The following is a 20,482-nucleotide window of genomic DNA, read 5'->3' on the forward strand; positions in this document are numbered from 1 at the left end:
CATTTTTGAATTGTTAGGTTTTGTGCCGTGGTTTTGTTTATAAATTGTATATTTTGTAAATAGTATTAAATCTGTAGGGGTGAACTGCCATTTTCTTTGGACTGTTTTCACATTAGGGAGTTAGGGTTAGCGACTGTCTTTTGGTTTGTTTCTTTCTATCAGGCTAGCTAGCACTTTCTGTGGGAAATGGCTTATTTTGTTTATTATGTTGGCCTTGGTTCGCCCTGAGTTGTAGTGTCATGTTTTGTTTGACACTTTCTTTCGTTTAAAATAAATATCATTCTGTTGGAACATCTCAATCCTGGATTTTGGTTTGGGGATCGGAGAGGGAACATGCAAATTTATCTTTGTATGTTTCACCCTGATCCCCTAGACAGGGGCGTAACAGACCAGTACAGTTATAGTACTTTGTACTTTGCCACATTTATCTTCTTCTTAGCAAGTGTCATGCATTCTGCTTCTCTAGCGTTTTTAAGAGCTGTTGATGATGTCAAATGCAGCTTACGGCCACACCGCTCTCTAAGTGCCCGATCTCGTCCGATCTCGGCAGCCAAATAGAGCCGGGCCTGGTTAGTACTTGGTAGGAAGACCGCCTGGGAATACCAGGTGCTGTAAGCTTTTTTGCTTGGGTTTACAGGCAGCACAAGCTGGTGTTACTGCCTATTTATTCATAGAAATTGTTCTATATTTTCATCAAATTTTGTTCTTTAATTGCTGTTTTGCTACTTTATTGGTTTGCCGACCATCGTGCTTCATTACTAGTAGACCATGTTACGGTCCTGGCCATATGTGTTGTTTTTATTTTCTTGTTCTTATAGGTGCCCTGCCTGATTGGCCCGATTGGGGGGCAGTACAGGAAGCTGATTGGTCCATCCTACACTTCCTGGAGTTTTAAAAGTACGGTTCCCAACAGCTAGCGAGGCTCTTTCTGGCATCAGCACCTGTTTGCTGTTCTTGGTTTCCAAACCCTATTTAGCATTTTTGAATTGTTAGGTTTTGTGCCGTGGTTTTGTTTATAAATTGTATATTTTGTAAATAGTATTAAATCTGTAGGGGTGGACTGCCATTTTTCTTTTGATTGTTTTCTCTTGTTTTCACATTAGGGAGTTAGGGTTAGCGACTGTCTTTTGGTTTGTTTCTTTCTATCAGGCTAGCTAGCACTTTCTGTGGGAAATGGCTTATTTTGTTTATTATGTTGGCCTTGGTTCGCCCTGAGTTGTAGTGTCATGTTTTGTTTGACACTTTCTTTCGTTTAAAATAAATATCATTCTGTTGGAACATCTCAATCCTGGATTTTGGTTTGGGGATCGGAGAGGGAACATGCAAATTTATCTTTGTATGTTTCACCCTGATCCCCTAGACAGGGGCGTAACAGACCAGTACAGTTATAGTACTTTGTACTTTGCCACATTTATCTTCTTCTTAGCAAGTGTCATGCATTCTGCTTCTCTAGCGTTTTTAAGAGCTGTTGATGATGTCAAATGCAGCTTACGGCCACACCGCTCTCTAAGTGCCCGATCTCGTCCGATCTCGGCAGCTAAATAGAGCCGGGCCTGGTTAGTACTTGGTAGGAAGACCGCCTGGGAATACCAGGTGCTGTAAGCTTTTTTGCTTGGGTTTACGGGCAGCACAAGCTGGTGTTACTGCCTATTTATTCGTAGAAATTGTTCTATATTTTCATCAAATTTTGTTCTTTCATTGCTGTTTTGCTACTTTATTGGTTTGCCAACCATCATGCTTCATTACTAGTAGACCATGTTACGGTCCTGGCCATATGTGTTGTTTTTATTTTCTTGTTCTTAAAGGTGCCCTGCCTGATTGGCCGGATTGGGGGGCAGTACAGGAAGCTGATTGGTCCATCCTACACTTCCTGGAGTTTTAAAAGTACGGTTCCCAACAGCTAGCGAGGCTCTTTCTGGCATCAGCACCTGTTTGCTGTTCTTGGTTTCCAAACCTTATTTAGCATTTTTGAATTGTTAGGTTTTGTGCCGTGGTTTTGTTTATAAATTGTATATTTTGTAAATAGTATTAAATCTGTAGGGGTGAACTGCCATTTTCTTTGGACTGTTTTCACATTAGGGAGTTAGGGTTAGCGACTGTCTTTTGGTTTGTTTATTTCTATCAGGCTAGCTAGCACTCTCTGTGGGAAATGGCTTATTTTGTTTATTATGTTGGCCTTGGTTCGCCCTGAGTTGTAGTGTCATGTTTTGTTTGACACTTTCTTTCGTTTAAAATAAATATCATTCTGTTGGAACATCTCGATCCTGGATTTTGGTTTGGGGATCGGAGAGGGAACATGCTAATTTATCTTTGTATGTGGCACCCTGACCCCCTAGACAGGGGCTTAACAGACCAGTACAGTTATAGTACTTTGTACTTTGCCACATTTATCTTCTTCTTAGCAAGTGTCATGCATTCTGCTTCTCCAGCGTTTTTAAGAGCTGTTGATGATGTCAAATGCAGCTTACGGCCACACCGCTCTCTAAGCGCCCGATCTCGTCCGATCTCGGCAGCCAAATAGAGCCGGGCCTGGTTAGTACTTGGTAGGAAGACCGCCTGGGAATACCAGGTGCTGTAAGCTTTTTTGCTTGGGTTTACGGGCAGCACAAGCTGGTGTTACTGCCTATTTATTCATAGAAATTGTTCTATATTTTCATCAAATTTTGTTCTTTCATTGCTGTTTTGCTACTTTATTGGTTTGTCAACCATCGTGCTTCATTACTAATAGACCATGTTACGGTCCTGGCCATATGTGTTGTTTTTATTTTCTTGTTCTTATAGGTGCCCTGCCTGATTGGCCGAATTGGGGGGCAGTACCGGAAGCTGAGTGGTCCATCCTACACTTCCTGGAGTTTTAAAAGTACGGTTCCCAACAGCTAGCGAGGCTCTTTCTGGCATCAGCACCTGTTTGCTGTTCTTGGTTTCCAAACCTTATTTAGTATTTCTGAATTGTTAGGTTTTGTGCCGTGGTTTTGTTTATAAATTGTATATTTTGTAAATAGTATTAAATCTGTAGGGGTGAACTACCATTTTCTTTGGACTGTTTTCACATTAGGGAGTTAGGGTTAGCGACTGTCTTTTGGTTTGTTTATTTCTATCAGGCTAGCTAGCACTTTCTGTGGGAAATGGCTTATTTTGTTTATTATGTTGGCCTTGGTTCGCCCTGAGTTGTCGTGTCATGTTTTGTTTGACACTTTCTTTCGTTTAAAATAAATATCATTCTGTTGGAACATCTCGATCCTGGATTTTGGTTTGGGGATCGGAGAGGGAACATGCTAATTTATCTTTGTATGTTGCACCCTGACCCCCTAGACAGGGGCGTAACAGACCAGTACAGTTATAGTACTTTGTACTTTGCCACATTTATCTTCTTCTTAGCAAGTGTCATGCATTCTGCTTCTCCAGCGTTTTTAAGAGCTGTTGATGATGTCAAATGCAGCTTATGGCCACACCGCTCTCTAAGCGCCCGATCTCGTCAGATCTCGGCAGCCAAATAGAGCCGGGCCTGGTTAGTACTTGGTAGGAAGACCGCCTGGGAATACCAGGTGCTGTAAGCTTTTTTGCTTGGGTTTACGGCCAGCACAAGCTGGTGTTACTGCCTATTTATTCATAGAAATTGTTCTATATTTTCATCAAATTTTGTTCTTTCATTTCTGTTTTGCTACTTTATTGGTTTGTCAACCATCTTGCTTCATTACTAGTAGACCATGTTACGGTCCTGGCCATATGTGTTGTTTTTATTTTGTTGTTCTTATAGGTGCCCTGCCTGATTGGCCGGATTTGGGGGAAGTACAGGAAGCTGATTGGTCCATCCTACACTTCCTGGAGTTTTAAAAGTACGGTTCCCAACAGCTAGCGAGGCTCTTTCTGGCAGCAGCACCTGTTTGCTGTTCTTGCTTTCCAAACCTTATTTAGCATTTTTGAATTGTTAGGTTTTGTGCCGTGGTTTTGTTTATAAATTGTATATTTTGTAAATAGTATTAAATCTGTAGGGGTGAACTGCCATTTTCTTTGGACTGTTTTCAAATTAGGGAGTTAGGGTTAGCGACTGTCTTTTGGTTTGTTTATTTCTATCAGGCTAGCTAGCACTTTCTGTGGGAAATGGCTTATTTTGTTTATTATGTTGGCCTTGGTTCGCCCTGAGTTGTAGTGTCATGTTTTGTTTGACACTTTCTTTCGTTTAAAATAAATATCATTCTGTTGGAACATCTCGATCCTGGATTTTGGTTTGGGGATCGGAGAGGGAACATGCTAATTTATCTTTGTATGTTGCACCCTGACCCCCTAGACAGGGGCGTAACAGACCAGTACAGTTATAGTACTTTGTACGTTGCCACATTTATCTTCTTCTTAGCAAGTGTCATGCATTCTGCTTCTCCAGCGTTTTTAAGAGCTGTTGATGATATCAAATGCAGCTTACGGCCACACCGCTCTCTAAGCGCCCGATCTCGTCCGATCTCGGCAGCCAAATAGAGCCGGGCCTGGTTAGTACTTGGTAGGAAGACCGCCTGGGAATACCAGGTGCTGTAAGCTTTTTTGCTTGGGTTTACGGGCAGCACAAGCTGGTGTTACTGCCTATTTATTCATAGAAATTGTTCTATATTTTCATCAAATTTTGTTCTTTCATTGCTGTTTTGCTACTTTATTGGTTTGCCAACCATCGTGCTTCATTACTAGTAGACCATGTTACGGTCCTGGCCACATGTGTTGTTTTTATTTTCTTGTTCTTATAGGTGCCCTGCCTGATTGGCTGGATTGGGGGGCAGTACAGGAAGCTGATTGGTCCATCCTACACTTCCTGGAGTTTTAAAAGTATGGTTCCCAACAGCTAGCGAGGCTCTTTCTGGCATCAGCACCTGTTTGCTGTTCTTGGTTTCCAAACCTTATTTAGCATTTTTGAATTGTTAGGTTTTGTGCCGTGGTTTTGTTTATAAATTGTATATTTTGTAAATAGTATTAAATCTGTAGGGGTGGACTGCCATTTTTCTTTTGATTGTTTTCTCTTGTTTTCACATTAGGGAGTTAGGGTTAGCGACTGTCTTTTGGTTTGTTTCTTTCTATCAGGCTAGCTAGCACTTTCTGTGGGAAATGGCTTATTTTGTTTATTATGTTGGCCTTGGTTCGCCCTGAGTTGTAGTGTCATGTTTTGTTTGACACTTTCTTTCGTTTAAAATAAATATCATTCTGTTGGAACATCTCAATCCTGGATTTTGGTTTGGGGATCGGAGAGGGAACATGCAAATTTATCTTTGTATGTTTCACCCTGACCCCCTAGACAGGGGCGTAACAGACCAGTACAGTTATAGTACTTTGTACTTTGCCACATTTATCTTCTTCTTAGCAAGTGTCATGCATTCTGCTTCTCTAGCGTTTTTAAGAGCTGTTGATGATGTCAAATGCATGTTACGGCCACACCGCTCTCTAAGCGTCCGATCTCGGCTGCCAAATAGGGCCGGGCCTGGTTAGTACTTGGTAGGAAGACCGCCTGGGAATACCAGGTGCTGTAAGCTTTTTTGCTTGGGTTTACGGGCAGCTCAAGCTGGTGTTACTGCCTATTTATTCATAGAAATTGTTCTATATTTTCATCAAATTTTGTTCTTTCATTGCTGTTTTGCTACTTTATTGGTTTGTCAACCATCGTGCTTCATTACTAGTAGACCATGTTACGGTCCTGGCCATATGTGTTGTTTTTATTTTCTTGTTCTTATAGGTGCCCTGCCTGATTGGCCGGATTTGGGGGAAGTACAGGAAGCTGATTGGTCCATCCTACACTTCCTGGAGTTTTAAAAGTACGGTTCCCAACAGCTAGCGAGGCTCTTTCTAGCATCAGCACCTGTTTGCTGTTCTTGGTTTCCAAACCTTATTTAGCATTTTTGAATTGTTAGGTTTTGTGCCGTGGTTTTGTTTATAAATTGTATATTTTGTAAATAGTATTAAATCTGTAGGGGTGAACTGCCATTTTCTTTGGACTGTTTTCACATTAGGGAGTTAGGGTTAGCAACTGTCTTTTGGTTTGTTTATTTCTATCAGGCTAGCTAGCACTTTCTGTGGGAAATGGCTTATTTTGTTTATTATGTTGGCCTTGGTTCGCCCTGAGTTGTAGTGTCATGTTTTATTTGACACTTTCTTTCGTTTAAAATAAATATCATTCTGTTGGAACATCTCGATCCTGGATTTTGGTTTGGGGATCGGAGAGGGAACATGCTAATTTATCTTTGTATGTTGCACCCTGAGCCCCTAGACAGGGGCGTAACAGACCAGTACAGTTATAGTCCTTTGTACTTTGCCACATTTATCTTCTTCTTAGCAAGTGTCATGCATTCTGCTTCTCCAGCGTTTTTAAGAGCTGTTGATGATGTCAAATGCAGCTTACGGCCACACCGCTCTCTAAGCGCCCGATCTCGTCAGATCTCGGCAGCCAAATAGAGCCGGGCCTGGTTAGTACTTGGTAGGAAGACCGCCTGGGAATACCAGGTGCTGTAAGCTTTTTTGCTTGGGTTTACGGCCAGCACAAGCTGGTGTTACTGCCTATTTATTCATAGAAATTGTTCTATATTTTCATCAAATTTTGTTCTTTCATTTCTGTTTTGCTACTTTATTGGTTTGTCAACCATCTTGCTTCATTACTAGTAGACCATGTTACGGTCCTGGCCATATGTGTTGTTTTTATTTTGTTGTTCTTATAGGTGCCCTGCCTGATTGGCCGGATTTGGGGGAAGTACAGGAAGCTGATTGGTCCATCCTACACTTCCTGGAGTTTTAAAAGTACGGTTCCCAACAGCTAGCGAGGCTCTTTCTGGCAGCAGCACCTGTTTGCTGTTCTTGCTTTCCAAACCTTATTTAGCATTTTTGAATTGTTAGGTTTTGTGCCGTGGTTTTGTTTATAAATTGTATATTTTGTAAATAGTATTAAATCTGTAGGGGTGGACTGCCATTTTCTTTGGATTGTTTTCTCTTGTTTTCACATTAGGGAGTTAGGGTTAGCGACTGTCTTTTGGTTTGTTTATTTCTATCAGGCTAGCTAGTACTTTCTGTGGGAAATGGCTTATTTTGTTTATTATGTTGGCCTTGGTTCGCCCTGAGTTGTAGTGTCATGTTTTGTTTGACACTTTCTTTCGTTTAAAATAAATATCATTCTGTTGGAACATCTCGATCCTGGATTTTGGTTTGGGGATCGGAGAGGGAACATGCTAATTTATCTTTGTATGTTGCACCCTGACCCCCTAGACAGAGGCTTAACAGACCAGTACAGTTATAGTACTTTGTACTTTGCCACATTTATCTTCTTCTTAGCAAGGGTCATGCATTCTGCTTCTCCAGCGTTTTTGAGAGCTGTTGATGATGTCAAATGCAGCTTACGGCCACACCGCTCTCTAAGCGCCCGATCCCGTCCGATCTCGGCAGCCAAATAGGGCCGGGCCTTGTTAGTACTTGGTAGGAAGACCGCCTGGGAATACCACGTGCTGTAAGCTTCTTTGCTTGGGTTTACGGGCAGCACAAGCTGGTGTTACTGCCTATTTATTCATAGAAATTGTTCTATATTTTCATCAAATTTTGTTCTTTCATTGCTGTTTTGCTACTTGATTGGTTTGTCAACCATCGTGCTTCATTACTAATAGACCATGTTACGGTCCTGGCCATATGTGTTGTTTTTATTTTCTTGTTCTTATAGGTGCCCTGCCTGATTGGCCGGATTGGGGGGCAGTACAGGAAGCTGATTGGTCCATCCTACACTTCCTGGAGTTTTAAAAGTACGGTTCCCAACAGCTAGCGAGGCTCTTTCTGGCATCAGCACCTGTTTGCTGTTCTTGGTTTCCAAACCTTATTTAGCATTTTTGAATTGTTAGGTTTTGTGCCGTGGTTTTGTTTATAAATTGTATATTTTGTAAATAGTATTAAATCTGTAGGGGTGAACTGCCATTTTCTTTGGACTGTTTTCACATTAGGGAGTTAGGGTTAGCGACTGTCTTTTGGTTTGTTTATTTCTATCAGGCTAGCTAGCACTTTCTGTGGGAAATGTCTTATTTTGTTTATTATGTTGGCCTTGGTTCGCCCTGAGTTGTAGTGTCATGTTTTGTTTGACACTTTCTTTCGTTTAAAATAAATATCATTCTGTTGGAACATCTCGATCCTGGATTTTGGTTTGGGGATCGGAGAGGGAACATGCTAATTTATCTTTGTATGTGGCACCCTGACCCCCTAGACAGGGGCGTAACAGACCAGTACAGTTATAGTACTTTGTACTTTGCCACATTTATCTTCTTCTTAGCAAGTGTCATGCATTCTGCTTCTCCAGCGTTTTTAAGAGCTGTTGATGATGTCAAATGCAGCTTACGGCCACACCGCTCTCTAAGCGCCCGATCTCGTCCGATCTCGGCAGCCAAATAGAGCCGGGCCTGGTTAGTACTTGGTAGGAAGACCGCCTGGGAATACCAGGTGCTGTAAGCTTTTTTGCTTGGGTTTACGGGCAGCACAAGCTGGTGTTACTGCCTATTTATTCATAGAAATTGTTCTATATTTTCATCAAATTTTGTTCTTTCATTGCTGTTTTGCTACTTTATTGGTTTGTCAACGATCGTGCTTCATTACTTATAGACCATGTTACGGTCCTGGCCATATGTGTTGTTTTTATTTTCTTGTTCTTATAGGTGCCCTGCCTGATTGGCCGGATTGGGGGGCAGTACCGGAAGCTGAGTGGTCCATCCTACACTTCCTGGAGTTTTAAAAGTACGGTTCCCAACAGCTAGCGAAGCTCTTTCTGGCATCAGCACCTGTTTGCTGTTCTTGGTTTCCAAACCTTATTTAGTATTTCTGAATTGTTAGGTTTTGTGCCGTGGTTTTTTTTATAAATTGTATATTTTGTAAATAGTATTAAATCTGTAGGGGTGAACTACCATTTTCTTTGGACTGTTTTCACATTAGGGAGTTAGGGTTAGCGACTGTCTTTTGGTTTGTTTATTTCTATCAGGCTAGCTAGCACTTTCTGTGGGAAATGGCTTATTTTGTTTATTATGTTGGCCTTGGTTCGCCCTGAGTTGTAGTGTCATGTTTTGTTTGACACTTTCTTTCGTTTAAAATAAATATCATTCTGTTGGAACATCTCGATCCTGGATTTTGGTTTGGGGATCGGAGAGGGAACATGCTAATTTATCTTTGTATGTTGCACCCTGACCCCCTAGACAGGGGCGTAACAGACCAGTACAGTTATAGTACTTTGTACTTTGCCACATTTATCTTCTTCTTAGCAAGTGTCATGCATTCTGCTTCTCCAGCGTTTTTGAGAGCTGTTGATGATGTCAAATGCAGCTTATGGCCACACTGCTCTCTAAGCGCCCGATCCCGTCCGATCTCGGCAGCCAAATAGGGCCGGGCCTTGTTAGTACTTGGTAGGAAGACCGCCTGGGAATACCAGGTGCTGTAAGCTTCTTTGCTTGGGTTTACGGGCAGCACAAGCTGGTGTTACTGCCTATTTATTCTTAGAAATTGTTCTATATTTTCATCAAATTTTGTTCTTTCATTGCTGTTTTGCTACTTTATTGGTTTGCCAACCATCGTGCTTCATTACTAGTAGACCATGTTACGGTCCTGGCCATATGTGTTGTTTTTATTTTCTTGTTCTTATAGGTGCCCTGCCTGATTGGCTGGATTGGGGGGCAGTACAGGAAGCTGATTGGTCCATCCTACACTTCCTGGAGTTTTAAAAGTACGGTTCCCAACAGCTAGCGAGGCTCTTTCTGGCATCAGCACCTGTTTGCTGTTCTTGGTTTCCAAACCTTATTTAGCATTTTTGAATTGTTAGGTTTTGTGCCGTGGTTTTGTTTATAAATTGTATATTTTGTAAATAGTATTAAATCTGTAGGGGTGAACTGCCATTTTCTTTGGACTGTTTTCACATTAGGGAGTTAGGGTTAGCGACTGTCTTTTGGTTTGTTTATTTCTATCAGGCTAGCTAGCACTTTCTGTGGGAAATGGCTTATTTTGTTTATTATGTTGGCCTTGGTTCGCCCTGAGTTGTAGTGTCATGTTTTGTTTGACACTTTCTTTCGTTTAAAATAAATATCATTCTGTTGGAACATCTCGATCCTGGATTTTGGTTTGGGGATCGGAGAGGGAACATGCTAATTTATCTTTGTATGTTGCACCCTGACCCCCTAGACAGGGGCGTAACAGACCAGTACAGTTATAGTACTTTGTACGTTGCCACATTTATCTTCTTCTTAGCAAGTGTCATGCATTCTGCTTCTCCAGCGTTTTTAAGAGCTGTTGATGATATCAAATGCAGCTTACGGCCACACCGCTCTCTAAGCGCCCGATCTCGTCCGATCTCGGCAGCCAAATAGAGCCGGGCCTGGTTAGTACTTGGTAGGAAGACCGCCTGGGAATACCAGGTGCTGTAAGCTTTTTTGCTTGGGTTTACGGGCAGCACAAGCTGGTGTTACTGCCTATTTATTCATAGAAATTGTTCTATATTTTCATCAAATTTTGTTCTTTCATTGCTGTTTTGCTACTTTATTGGTTTGCCAACCATCGTGCTTCATTACTAGTAGACCATGTTACGGTCCTGGCCATATGTGTTGTTTTTATTTTCTTGTTCTTATAGGTGCCCTGCCTGATTGGCTGGATTGGGGGGCAGTACAGGAAGCTGATTGGTCCATCCTACACTTCCTGGAGTTTTAAAAGTATGGTTCCCAACAGCTAGCGAGGCTCTTTCTGGCATCAGCACCTGTTTGCTGTTCTTGGTTTCCAAACCTTATTTAGCATTTTTGAATTGTTAGGTTTTGTGCCGTGGTTTTGTTTATAAATTGTATATTTTGTAAATAGTATTAAATCTGTAGGGGTGGACTGCCATTTTTCTTTTGATTGTTTTCTCTTGTTTTCACATTAGGGAGTTAGGGTTAGCGACTGTCTTTTGGTTTGTTTCTTTCTATCAGGCTAGCTAGCACTTTCTGTGGGAAATGGCTTATTTTGTTTATTATGTTGGCCTTGGTTCGCCCTGAGTTGTAGTGTCATGTTTTGTTTGACACTTTCTTTCGTTTAAAATAAATATCATTCTGTTGGAACATCTCAATCCTGGATTTTGGTTTGGGGATCGGAGAGGGAACATGCAAATTTATCTTTGTATGTTTCACCCTGACCCCCTAGACAGGGGCGTAACAGACCAGTACAGTTATAGTACTTTGTACTTTGCCACATTTATCTTCTTCTTAGCAAGTATCATGCATTCTGCTTCTCTAGCGTTTTTAAGAGCTGTTGATGATGTCAAATGCATGTTACGGCCACACCGCTCTCTAAGCGTCCGATCTCGGCAGCCAAATAGGGCCGGGCCTGGTTAGTACTTGGTAGGAAGACCGCCTGGGAATACCAGGTGCTGTAAGCTTTTTTGCTTGGGTTTACGGGCAGCTCAAGCTGGTGTTACTGCCTATTTATTCATAGAAATTGTTCTATATTTTCATCAAATTTTGTTCTTTCATTGCTGTTTTGCTACTTTATTGGTTTGTCAACCATCGTGCTTCATTACTAGTAGACCATGTTACGGTCCTGGCCATATGTGTTGTTTTTATTTTCTTGTTCTTATAGGTGACCTGCCTGATTGGCCGGATTTGGGGGAAGTACAGGAAGCTGATTGGTCCATCCTACACTTCCTGGAGTTTTAAAAGTACGGTTCCCAACAGCTAGCGAGGCTCTTTCTGGCAGCAGCACCTGTTTGCTGTTCTTGGTTTCCAAATCTTATTTAGCATTTTTGAATTGTTAGGTTTTGTGCCGTGGTTTTGTTTATAAATTGTATATTTTGTAAATAGTATTAAATCTGTAGGGGTGGACTGCCATTTTCTTTTGATTGTTTTCTCTTGTTTTCACATTAGGGAGTTAGGGTTAGCGACTATCTTTTGGTTTGTTTATTTCTATCAGGCTAGCTAGCACTTTCTGTGGGAAATGGCTTATTTTGTTTATTATGTTGGCCTTGGTTCGCCCTGAGTTGTAGTGTCATGTTTTGTTTGACACTTTCTTTCGTTTAAAATAAATATCATTCTGTTGGAACATCTCAATCCTGGATTTTGGTTTGAGGATCGGAGAGGGAACATGCAAATTTATCTTTGTATGTTTCACCCTGACCCCCTAGACAGGGGCGTAACAGACCAGTACAGTTATAGTACTTTGTACTTTGCCACATTTATCTTCTTCTTAGCAAGTGTCATGCATTCTGCTTCTCTAGCGTTTCTAAGAGCTGTTGATAATGTCAAATGCAGCTTACGGCCACACCGCTCTCTAAGCGCCCGATCTCGTCCGATCTCGGCAGCCAAATAGAGCCGGGCCTGGTTAGTACTTGGTAGGAAGACCGCCTGGGAATACCAGGTGCTGTAAGCTTTTTTGCTTGGGTTTACGGGCAGCTCAAGCTGGTGTTACTGCCTATTTATTCATAGAAATTGTTCTATATTTTCATCAAATTTTGTTCTTTCATTGCTGTTTTGCTACTTTATTGGTTTGTCAACCATCGTGCTTCATTACTAGTAGACCATGTTACGGTCATGGCCATATGTGTTGTTTTTATTTTCTTGTTCTTATAGGTGCCCTGCCTGATTGGCCGGATTTGGGGGAAGTACAGGAAGCTGATTGGTCCATCCTACACTTCCTGGAGTTTTAAAAGTACGGTTCCCAACAGCTAGCGAGGCTCTTTCTGGCAGCAGCACCTGTTTGCTGTTCTTAGTTTCCAAATCTCATTTAGCATTTTTGAATTGTTAGGTTTTGTGCCGTGGTTTTGTTTATAAATTGTATATTTTGTAAATAGTATTAAATCTGTAGGGGTGGACTGCCATTTTCTTTGGACTGTTTTCACATTAGGGAGTTAGGGTTAGCGACTATCTTTTGGTTTGTTTATTTCTATCAGGCTAGCTAGCACTTTCTGTGGGAAATGGCTTATTTTGTTTATTATGTTGGCCTTGGTTCGCCCTGAGTTGAAGTGTCATGTTTTGTTTGACACTTTCTTTCGTTTAAAATAAATATCATTCTGTTGGAACATCTCGATCCTGGATTTTGGTTTGGGGATCGGAGAGGGAACATGCTAATTTATCTTTGTATGTTGCACCCTGACCCCCTAGACAGGGGCGTAACAGACCAGTACAGTTATAGTACTTTGTACTTTGCCACATTTATCTTCTTCTTAGCAAGTGTCATGCATTCTGCTTCTCCAGCGTTTTTAAGAGCTGTTGATGATGTCAAATGCAGCTTATGGCCACACCGCTCTCTAAGCGCCCGATCTCGTCAGATCTCGGCAGCCAAATAGAGCCGGGCCTGGTTAGTACTTGGTAGGAAGACCGCCTGGGAATACCAGGTGCTGTAAGCTTTTTTGCTTGGGTTTACGGCCAGCACAAGCTGGTGTTACTGCCTATTTATTCATAGAAATTGTTCTATATTTTCATCAAATTTTGTTCTTTCATTTCTGTTTTGCTACTTTATTGGTTTGTCAACCATCTTGCTTCATTACTAGTAGACCATGTTACGGTCCTGGCCATATGTGTTGTTTTTATTTTGTTGTTCTTATAGGTGCCCTGCCTGATTGGCCGGATTTGGGGGAAGTACAGGAAGCTGATTGGTCCATCCTACACTTCCTGGAGTTTTAAAAGTACGGTTCCCAACAGCTAGCGAGGCTCTTTCTGGCAGCAGCACCTGTTTGCTGTTCTTGCTTTCCAAACCTTATTTAGCATTTTTGAATTGTTAGGTTTTGTGCCGTGGTTTTGTTTATAAATTGTATATTTTGTAAATAGTATTAAATCTGTAGGGGTGGACTGCCATTTTCTTTTGATTGTTTTCTCTTGTTTTCACATTAGGGAGTTAGGGTTAGCGACTGTCTTTTGGTTTGTTTATTTCTATCAGGCTAGCTAGCACTTTCTGTGGGAAATGGCTTATTTTGTTTATTATGTTGGCCTTGGTTCGCCCTGAGTTGTAGTGTCATGTTTTGTTTGACACTTTCTTTCGTTTAAAATAAATATCATTCTGTTGGAACATCTCGATCCTGGATTTTGGTTTGGGGATCGGAGAGGGAACATGCTAATTTATCTTTGTATGTTGCACCCTGACCCCCTAGACAGAGGCGTAACAGACCAGTACAGTTATAGTACTTTGTACTTTGCCACATTTATCTTCTTCTTAGCAAGGGTCATGCATTCTGCTTCTCCAGCGTTTTTGAGAGCTGTTGATGATGTCAAATGCAGCTTACGGCCACACTGCTCTCTAAGCGCCCGATCCCGTCCGATCTCGGCAGCCAAATAGGGCCGGGCCTTGTTAGTACTTGGTAGGAAGACCGCCTGGGAATACCACGTGCTGTAAGCTTCTTTGCTTGGGTTTACGGGCAGCACAAGCTGGTGTTACTGCCTATTTATTCATAGAAATTGTTCTATATTTTCATCAAATTTTGTTCTTTCATTGCTGTTTTGCTACTTGATTGGTTTGTCAACCATCGTGCTTCATTACTAATAGACCATGTTACGGTCCTGGCCATATGTGTTGTTTTTATTTTCTTGTTCTTATAGGTGCCCTGCCTGATTGGCCGGATTGGGGGGCAGTACAGGAAGCTGATTGGTCCATCCTACACTTCCTGGAGTTTTAAAAGTACGGTTCCCAACAGCTAGCGAGGCTCTTTCTGGCATCAGCACCTGTTTGCTGTTCTTGGTTTCCAAACCTTATTTAGCATTTTTGAATTGTTAGGTTTTGTGCCGTGGTTTTGTTTATAAATTGTATATTTTGTAAATAGTATTAAATCTGTAGGGGTGAATTGCCATTTTCTTTGGACTGTTTTCACATTAGGGAGTTAGGGTTAGCGACTGTCTTTTGGTTTGTTTATTTCTATCAGGCTAGCTAGCACTTTCTGTGGGAAATGGCTTATTTTGTTTATTATGTTGGCCTTGGTTCGCCCTGAGTTGTAGTGTCATGTTTTGTTTGACACTTTCTTTCGTTTAAAATAAATATCATTCTGTTGGAACATCTCGATCCTGGATTTTGGTTTGGGGATCGGAGAGGGAACATGCTAATTTATCTTTGTATGTGGCACCCTGACCCCCTAGACAGGGGCGTAACAGACCAGTACAGTTATAGTACTTTGTACTTTGCCACATTTATCTTCTTCTTAGCAAGTGTCATGCATTCTGCTTCTCCAGCGTTTTTAAGAGCTGTTGATGATGTCAAATGCAGCTTACGGCCACACCGCTCTCTAAGCGCCCGATCTCGTCCGATCTCGGCAGCCAAATAGAGCCGGGCCTGGTTAGTACTTGGTAGGAAGACCGCCTGGGAATACCAGGTGCTGTAAGCTTTTTTGCTTGGGTTTACGGGCAGCACAAGCTGGTGTTACTGCCTATTTATTCATAGAAATTGTTCTATATTTTCATCAAATTTTGTTCTTTCATTGCTGTTTTGCTACTTTATTGGTTTGTCAACCATCGTGCTTCATTACTAATAGACCATGTTACGGTCCTGGCCATATGTGTTGTTTTTATTTTCTTGTTCTTATAGGTGCCCTGCCTGATTGGCCGGATTGGGGGGCAGTACCGGAAGCTGAGTGGTCCATCCTACACTTCCTGGAGTTTTAAAAGTACGGTTCCCAACAGCTAGCGAGGCTCTTTCTGGCATCAGCACCTGTTTGCTGTTCTTGGTTTCCAAACCTTATTTAGTATTTCTGAATTGTTAGGTTTTGTGCCGTGGTTTTGTTTATAAATTGTATATTTTGTAAATAGTATTAAATCTGTAGGGGTGAACTACCATTTTCTTTGGACTGTTTTCACATTAGGGAGATAGGGTTAGCGACTGTCTTTTGGTTTGTTTATTTCTATCAGGCTAGCTAGCACTTTCTGTGGGAAATGGCTTATTTTGTTTATTATGTTGGCCTTGGTTCGCCCTGAGTTGTAGTGTCATGTTTTGTTTGACACTTTCTTTCGTTTAAAATAAATATCATTCTGTTGGAACATCTCGATCCTGGATTTTGGTTTGGGGATCGGAGAGGGAACATGCTAATTTATCTTTGTATGTTGCACCCTGACCCCCTAGACAGAGGCGTAACAGACCAGTACAGTTATAGTACTTTGTACTTTGCCACATTTATCTTCTTCTTAGCAAGGGTCATGCATTCTGCTTCTCCAGCGTTTTTGAGAGCTGTTGATGATGTCAAATGCAGCTTACGGCCACACTGCTCTCTAAGCGCCCGATCCCGTCCGATCTCGGCAGCCAAATAGGGCCGGGCCTTGTTAGTACTTGGTAGGAAGACCGCCTGGGAATACCACGTGCTGTAAGCTTCTTTGCTTGGGTTTACGGGCAGCACAAGCTGGTGTTACTGCCTATTTATTCATAGAAATTGTTCTATATTTTCATCAAATTTTGTTCTTTCATTGCTGTTTTGCTACTTGATTGGTTTGTCAACCATCGTGCTTCATTACTAATAGACCATGTTACGGTCCTGGCCATATGTGTTGTTTTTATTTTCTTGTTCTTATAGGTGCCCTGCCTGATTGGCCGGATTGGGGGGCAGTACAGGAAGCTGATTGGTCCATCCTACACTTCCTGGAGTTTTAAAAGTACGGTTCCCAACAGCTAGCGAGGCTCTTTCTGGCATCAGCACCTGTTTGCTGTTCTTGGTTTCCAAACCTTATTTAGCATTTTTGAATTGTTAGGTTTTGTGCCGTGGTTTTGTTTATAAATTGTATATTTTGTAAATAGTATTAAATCTGTAGGGGTGAACTGCCATTTTCTTTGGACTGTTTTCACATTAGGGAGTTAGGGTTAGCGACTGTCTTTTGGTTTGTTTATTTCTATCAGGCTAGCTAGCACTTTCTGTGGGAAATGGCTTATTTTGTTTATTATGTTGGCCTTGGTTCGCCCTGAGTTGTAGTGTCATGTTTTGTTTGACACTTTCTTTCGTTTAAAATAAATATCATTCTGTTGGAACATCTCGATCCTGGATTTTGGTTTGGGGATCGGAGAGGGAACATGCTAATTTATCTTTGTATGTGGCACCCTGACCCCCTAGACAGGGGCGTAACAGACCAGTACAGTTATAGTACTTTGTACTTTGCCACATTTATCTTCTTCTTAGCAAGTGTCATGCATTCTGCTTCTCCAGCGTTTTTAAGAGCTGTTGATGATGTCAAATGCAGCTTACGGCCACACCGCTCTCTAAGCGCCCGATCTCGTCCGATCTCGGCAGCCAAATAGAGCCGGGCCTGGTTAGTACTTGGTAGGAAGACCGCCTGGGAATACCAGGTGCTGTAAGCTTTTTTGCTTGGGTTTACGGGCAGCACAAGCTGGTGTTACTGCCTATTTATTCATAGAAATTGTTCTATATTTTCATCAAATTTTGTTCTTTCATTGCTGTTTTGCTACTTTATTGGTTTGTCAACCATCGTGCTTCATTACTAGTAGACCATGTTACGGTCCTGGCCATATGTGTTGTTTTTATTTTCTTGTTCTTATAGGTGCCCTGCCTGATTGGCTGGATTGGGGGGCAGTACAGGAAGCTGATTGGTCCATCCTACACTTCCTGGAGTTTTAAAAGTATGGTTCCCAACAGCTAGCGAGGCTCTTTCTGGCATCAGCACCTGTTTGCTGTTCTTGGTTTCCAAACCTTATTTAGCATTTTTGAATTGTTAGGTTTTGTGCCGTGGTTTTGTTTATAAATTGTATATTTTGTAAATAGTATTAAATCTGTAGGGGTGGACTGCCATTTTTCTTTTGATTGTTTTCTCTTGTTTTCACATTAGGGAGTTAGGGTTAGCGACTGTCTTTTGGTTTGTTTCTTTCTATCAGGCTTGCTAGCACTTTCTGTGGGAAATGGCTTATTTTGTTTATTATGTTGGCCTTGGTTCGCCCTGAGTTGTAGTGTCATGTTTTGTTTGACACTTTCTTTCGTTTAAAATAAATATCATTCTGTTGGAACATCTCAATCCTGGATTTTGGTTTGGGGATCGGAGAGGGAACATGCAAATTTATCTTTGTATGTTTCACCCTGACCCCCTAGACAGGGGCGTAACAGACCAGTACAGTTATAGTACTTTGTACTTTGCCACATTTATCTTCTTCTTAGCAAGTCTCATGCCTTCTGCTTCTCTAGCGTTTTTAAGAGCTGTTGATGATGTCAAATGCATGTTACGGCCACACCGCTCTCTAAGCGTCCGATCTCGGCAGCCAAATAGGGCCGGGCCTGGTTAGTACTTGGTAGGAAGACCGCCTGGGAATACCAGGTGCTGTAAGCTTTTTTGCTTGGGTTTACGGGCAGCTCAAGCTGGTGTTACTGCCTATTTATTCATAGAAATTGTTCTATATTTTCATCAAATTTTGTTCTTTCATTGCTGTTTTGCTACTTTATTGGTTTGTCAACCATCGTGCTTCATTACTAGTAGACCATGTTACGGTCCTGGCCATATGTGTTGTTTTTATTTTCTTGTTCTTATAGGTGCCCTGCCTGATTGGCCGGATTTGGGGGAAGTACAGGAAGCTGATTGGTCCATCCTACACTTCCTGGAGTTTTAAAAGTACGGTTCCCAACAGCTAGCGAGGCTCTTTCTAGCATCAGCACCTGTTTGCTGTTCTTGGTTTCCAAACCTTATTTAGCATTTTTGAATTGTTAGGTTTTGTGCCGTGGTTTTGTTTATAAATTGTATATTTTGTAAATAGTATTAAATCTGTAGGGGTGAACTGCCATTTTCTTTGGACTGTTTTCACATTAGGGAGTTAGGGTTAGCGACTGTCTTTTGGTTTGTTTATTTCTATCAGGCTAGCTAGCACTTTCTGTGGGAAATGGCTTATTTTGTTTATTATGTTGGCCTTGGTTCGCCCTGAGTTGTAGTGTCATGTTTTGTTTGACACTTTCTTTCGTTTAAAATAAATATCATTCTGTTGGAACATCTCGATCCTGGATTTTGGTTTGGGGATCGGAGAGGGAACATGCTAATTTATCTTTGTATGTTGCACCCTGACCCCCTAGACAGAGGCGTAACAGACCAGTACAGTTATAGTACTTTGTACTTTGCCACATTTATCTTCTTCTTAGCAAGGGTCATGCATTCTGCTTCTCCAGCGTTTTTGAGAGCTGTTGATGATGTCAAATGCAGCTTACGGCCACACTGCTCTCTAAGCGCCCGATCCCGTCCGATCTCGGCAGCCAAATAGGGCCGGGCCTTGTTAGTACTTGGTAGGAAGACCGCCTGGGAATACCACGTGCTGTAAGCTTCTTTGCTTGGGTTTACGGGCAGCACAAGCTGGTGTTACTGCCTATTTATTCATAGAAATTGTTCTATATTTTCATCAAATTTTGTTCTTTCATTGCTGTTTTGCTACTTGATTGGTTTGTCAACCATCGTGCTTCATTACTAATAGACCATGTTACGGTCCTGGCCATATGTGTTGTTTTTATTTTCTTGTTCTTATAGGTGCCCTGCCTGATTGGCCGGATTGGGGGGCAGTACAGGAAGCTGATTGGTCCATCCTACACTTCCTGGAGTTTTAAAAGTACGGTTCCCAACAGCTAGCGAGGCTCTTTCTGGCATCAGCACCTGTTTGCTGTTCTTGGTTTCCAAACCTTATTTAGCATTTTTGAATTGTTAGGTTTTGTGCCGTGGTTTTGTTTATAAATTGTATATTTTGTAAATAGTATTAAATCTGTAGGGGTGAACTGCCATTTTCTTTGGACTGTTTTCACATTAGGGAGTTAGGGTTAGCGACTGTCTTTTGGTTTGTTTATTTCTATCAGGCTAGCTAGCACTTTCTGTGGGAAATGGCTTATTTTGTTTATTATGTTGGCCTTGGTTCGCCCTGAGTTGTAGTGTCATGTTTTGTTTGACACTTTCTTTCGTTTAAAATAAATATCATTCTGTTGGAACATCTCGATCCTGGATTTTGGTTTGGGGATCGGAGAGGGAACATGCTAATTTATCTTTGTATGTGGCACCCTGACCCCCTAGACAGGGGCGTAACAGACCAGTACAGTTATAGTACTTTGTACTTTGCCACATTTATCTTCTTCTTAGCAAGTGTCATGCATTCTGCTTCTCCAGCGTTTTTAAGAGCTGTTGATGATGTCAAATGCAGCTTACGGCCACACCGCTCTCTAAGCGCCCGATCTCGTCCGATCTCGGCAGCCAAATAGAGCCGGGCCTGGTTAGTACTTGGTAGGAAGACCACCTGGGAATACCAGGTGCTGTAAGCTTTTTTGCTTGGGTTTACGGGCAGCACAAGCTGGTGTTACTGCCTATTTATTCATAGAAATTGTTCTATATTTTCATCAAATTTTGTTCTTTCATTGCTGTTTTGCTACTTTATTGGTTTGTCAACCATCGTGCTTCATTACTAGTAGACCATGTTACGGTCCTGGCCATATGTGTTGTTTTTATTTTCTTGTTCTTATAGGTGCCCTGCCTGATTGGCTGGATTGGGGGGCAGTACAGGAAGCTGATTGGTCCATCCTACACTTCCTGGAGTTTTAAAAGTATGGTTCCCAACAGCTAGC

The 20,482-nt window shown here is 41.7% G+C and overlaps 18 pseudogenes; all 18 read left to right on the plus strand.

Moving 5' to 3' along the window:
- Window positions 1-499: 499 nt before the first annotated feature.
- On the plus strand, window positions 500-618 carry LOC137110122 (5S ribosomal RNA; annotated as a pseudogene).
- Window positions 619-1,486: 868 nt separating this feature from the next.
- LOC137111342 (5S ribosomal RNA) lies at window positions 1,487-1,605 on the plus strand (annotated as a pseudogene).
- An 857-nt stretch (window positions 1,606-2,462) lies between these two features.
- On the plus strand, window positions 2,463-2,581 carry LOC137111232 (5S ribosomal RNA; annotated as a pseudogene).
- An 857-nt stretch (window positions 2,582-3,438) lies between these two features.
- Window positions 3,439-3,557, plus strand: LOC137110083 (5S ribosomal RNA; annotated as a pseudogene).
- An 857-nt stretch (window positions 3,558-4,414) lies between these two features.
- LOC137111233 (5S ribosomal RNA) lies at window positions 4,415-4,533 on the plus strand (annotated as a pseudogene).
- A 1,834-nt stretch (window positions 4,534-6,367) lies between these two features.
- LOC137111303 (5S ribosomal RNA) lies at window positions 6,368-6,486 on the plus strand (annotated as a pseudogene).
- An 867-nt stretch (window positions 6,487-7,353) lies between these two features.
- LOC137110790 (5S ribosomal RNA) lies at window positions 7,354-7,472 on the plus strand (annotated as a pseudogene).
- An 857-nt stretch (window positions 7,473-8,329) lies between these two features.
- Window positions 8,330-8,448, plus strand: LOC137111234 (5S ribosomal RNA; annotated as a pseudogene).
- Window positions 8,449-9,305: 857 nt separating this feature from the next.
- Window positions 9,306-9,424, plus strand: LOC137110698 (5S ribosomal RNA; annotated as a pseudogene).
- Window positions 9,425-10,281: 857 nt separating this feature from the next.
- Window positions 10,282-10,400, plus strand: LOC137111235 (5S ribosomal RNA; annotated as a pseudogene).
- Window positions 10,401-12,244: 1,844 nt separating this feature from the next.
- Window positions 12,245-12,363, plus strand: LOC137111237 (5S ribosomal RNA; annotated as a pseudogene).
- An 857-nt stretch (window positions 12,364-13,220) lies between these two features.
- On the plus strand, window positions 13,221-13,339 carry LOC137110084 (5S ribosomal RNA; annotated as a pseudogene).
- Window positions 13,340-14,206: 867 nt separating this feature from the next.
- On the plus strand, window positions 14,207-14,325 carry LOC137110912 (5S ribosomal RNA; annotated as a pseudogene).
- An 857-nt stretch (window positions 14,326-15,182) lies between these two features.
- On the plus strand, window positions 15,183-15,301 carry LOC137111238 (5S ribosomal RNA; annotated as a pseudogene).
- Window positions 15,302-16,158: 857 nt separating this feature from the next.
- Window positions 16,159-16,277, plus strand: LOC137110913 (5S ribosomal RNA; annotated as a pseudogene).
- Window positions 16,278-17,134: 857 nt separating this feature from the next.
- LOC137111240 (5S ribosomal RNA) lies at window positions 17,135-17,253 on the plus strand (annotated as a pseudogene).
- A 1,834-nt stretch (window positions 17,254-19,087) lies between these two features.
- Window positions 19,088-19,206, plus strand: LOC137110916 (5S ribosomal RNA; annotated as a pseudogene).
- An 857-nt stretch (window positions 19,207-20,063) lies between these two features.
- LOC137111157 (5S ribosomal RNA) lies at window positions 20,064-20,182 on the plus strand (annotated as a pseudogene).
- The last annotated feature ends 300 nt before the right edge of the window (window positions 20,183-20,482 follow it).

Source organism: Channa argus, unplaced genomic scaffold (genome assembly GCF_033026475.1).
Source record: "Channa argus isolate prfri unplaced genomic scaffold, Channa argus male v1.0 Contig009, whole genome shotgun sequence".
Lineage (NCBI taxonomy): Eukaryota > Metazoa > Chordata > Actinopteri > Anabantiformes > Channidae > Channa > Channa argus.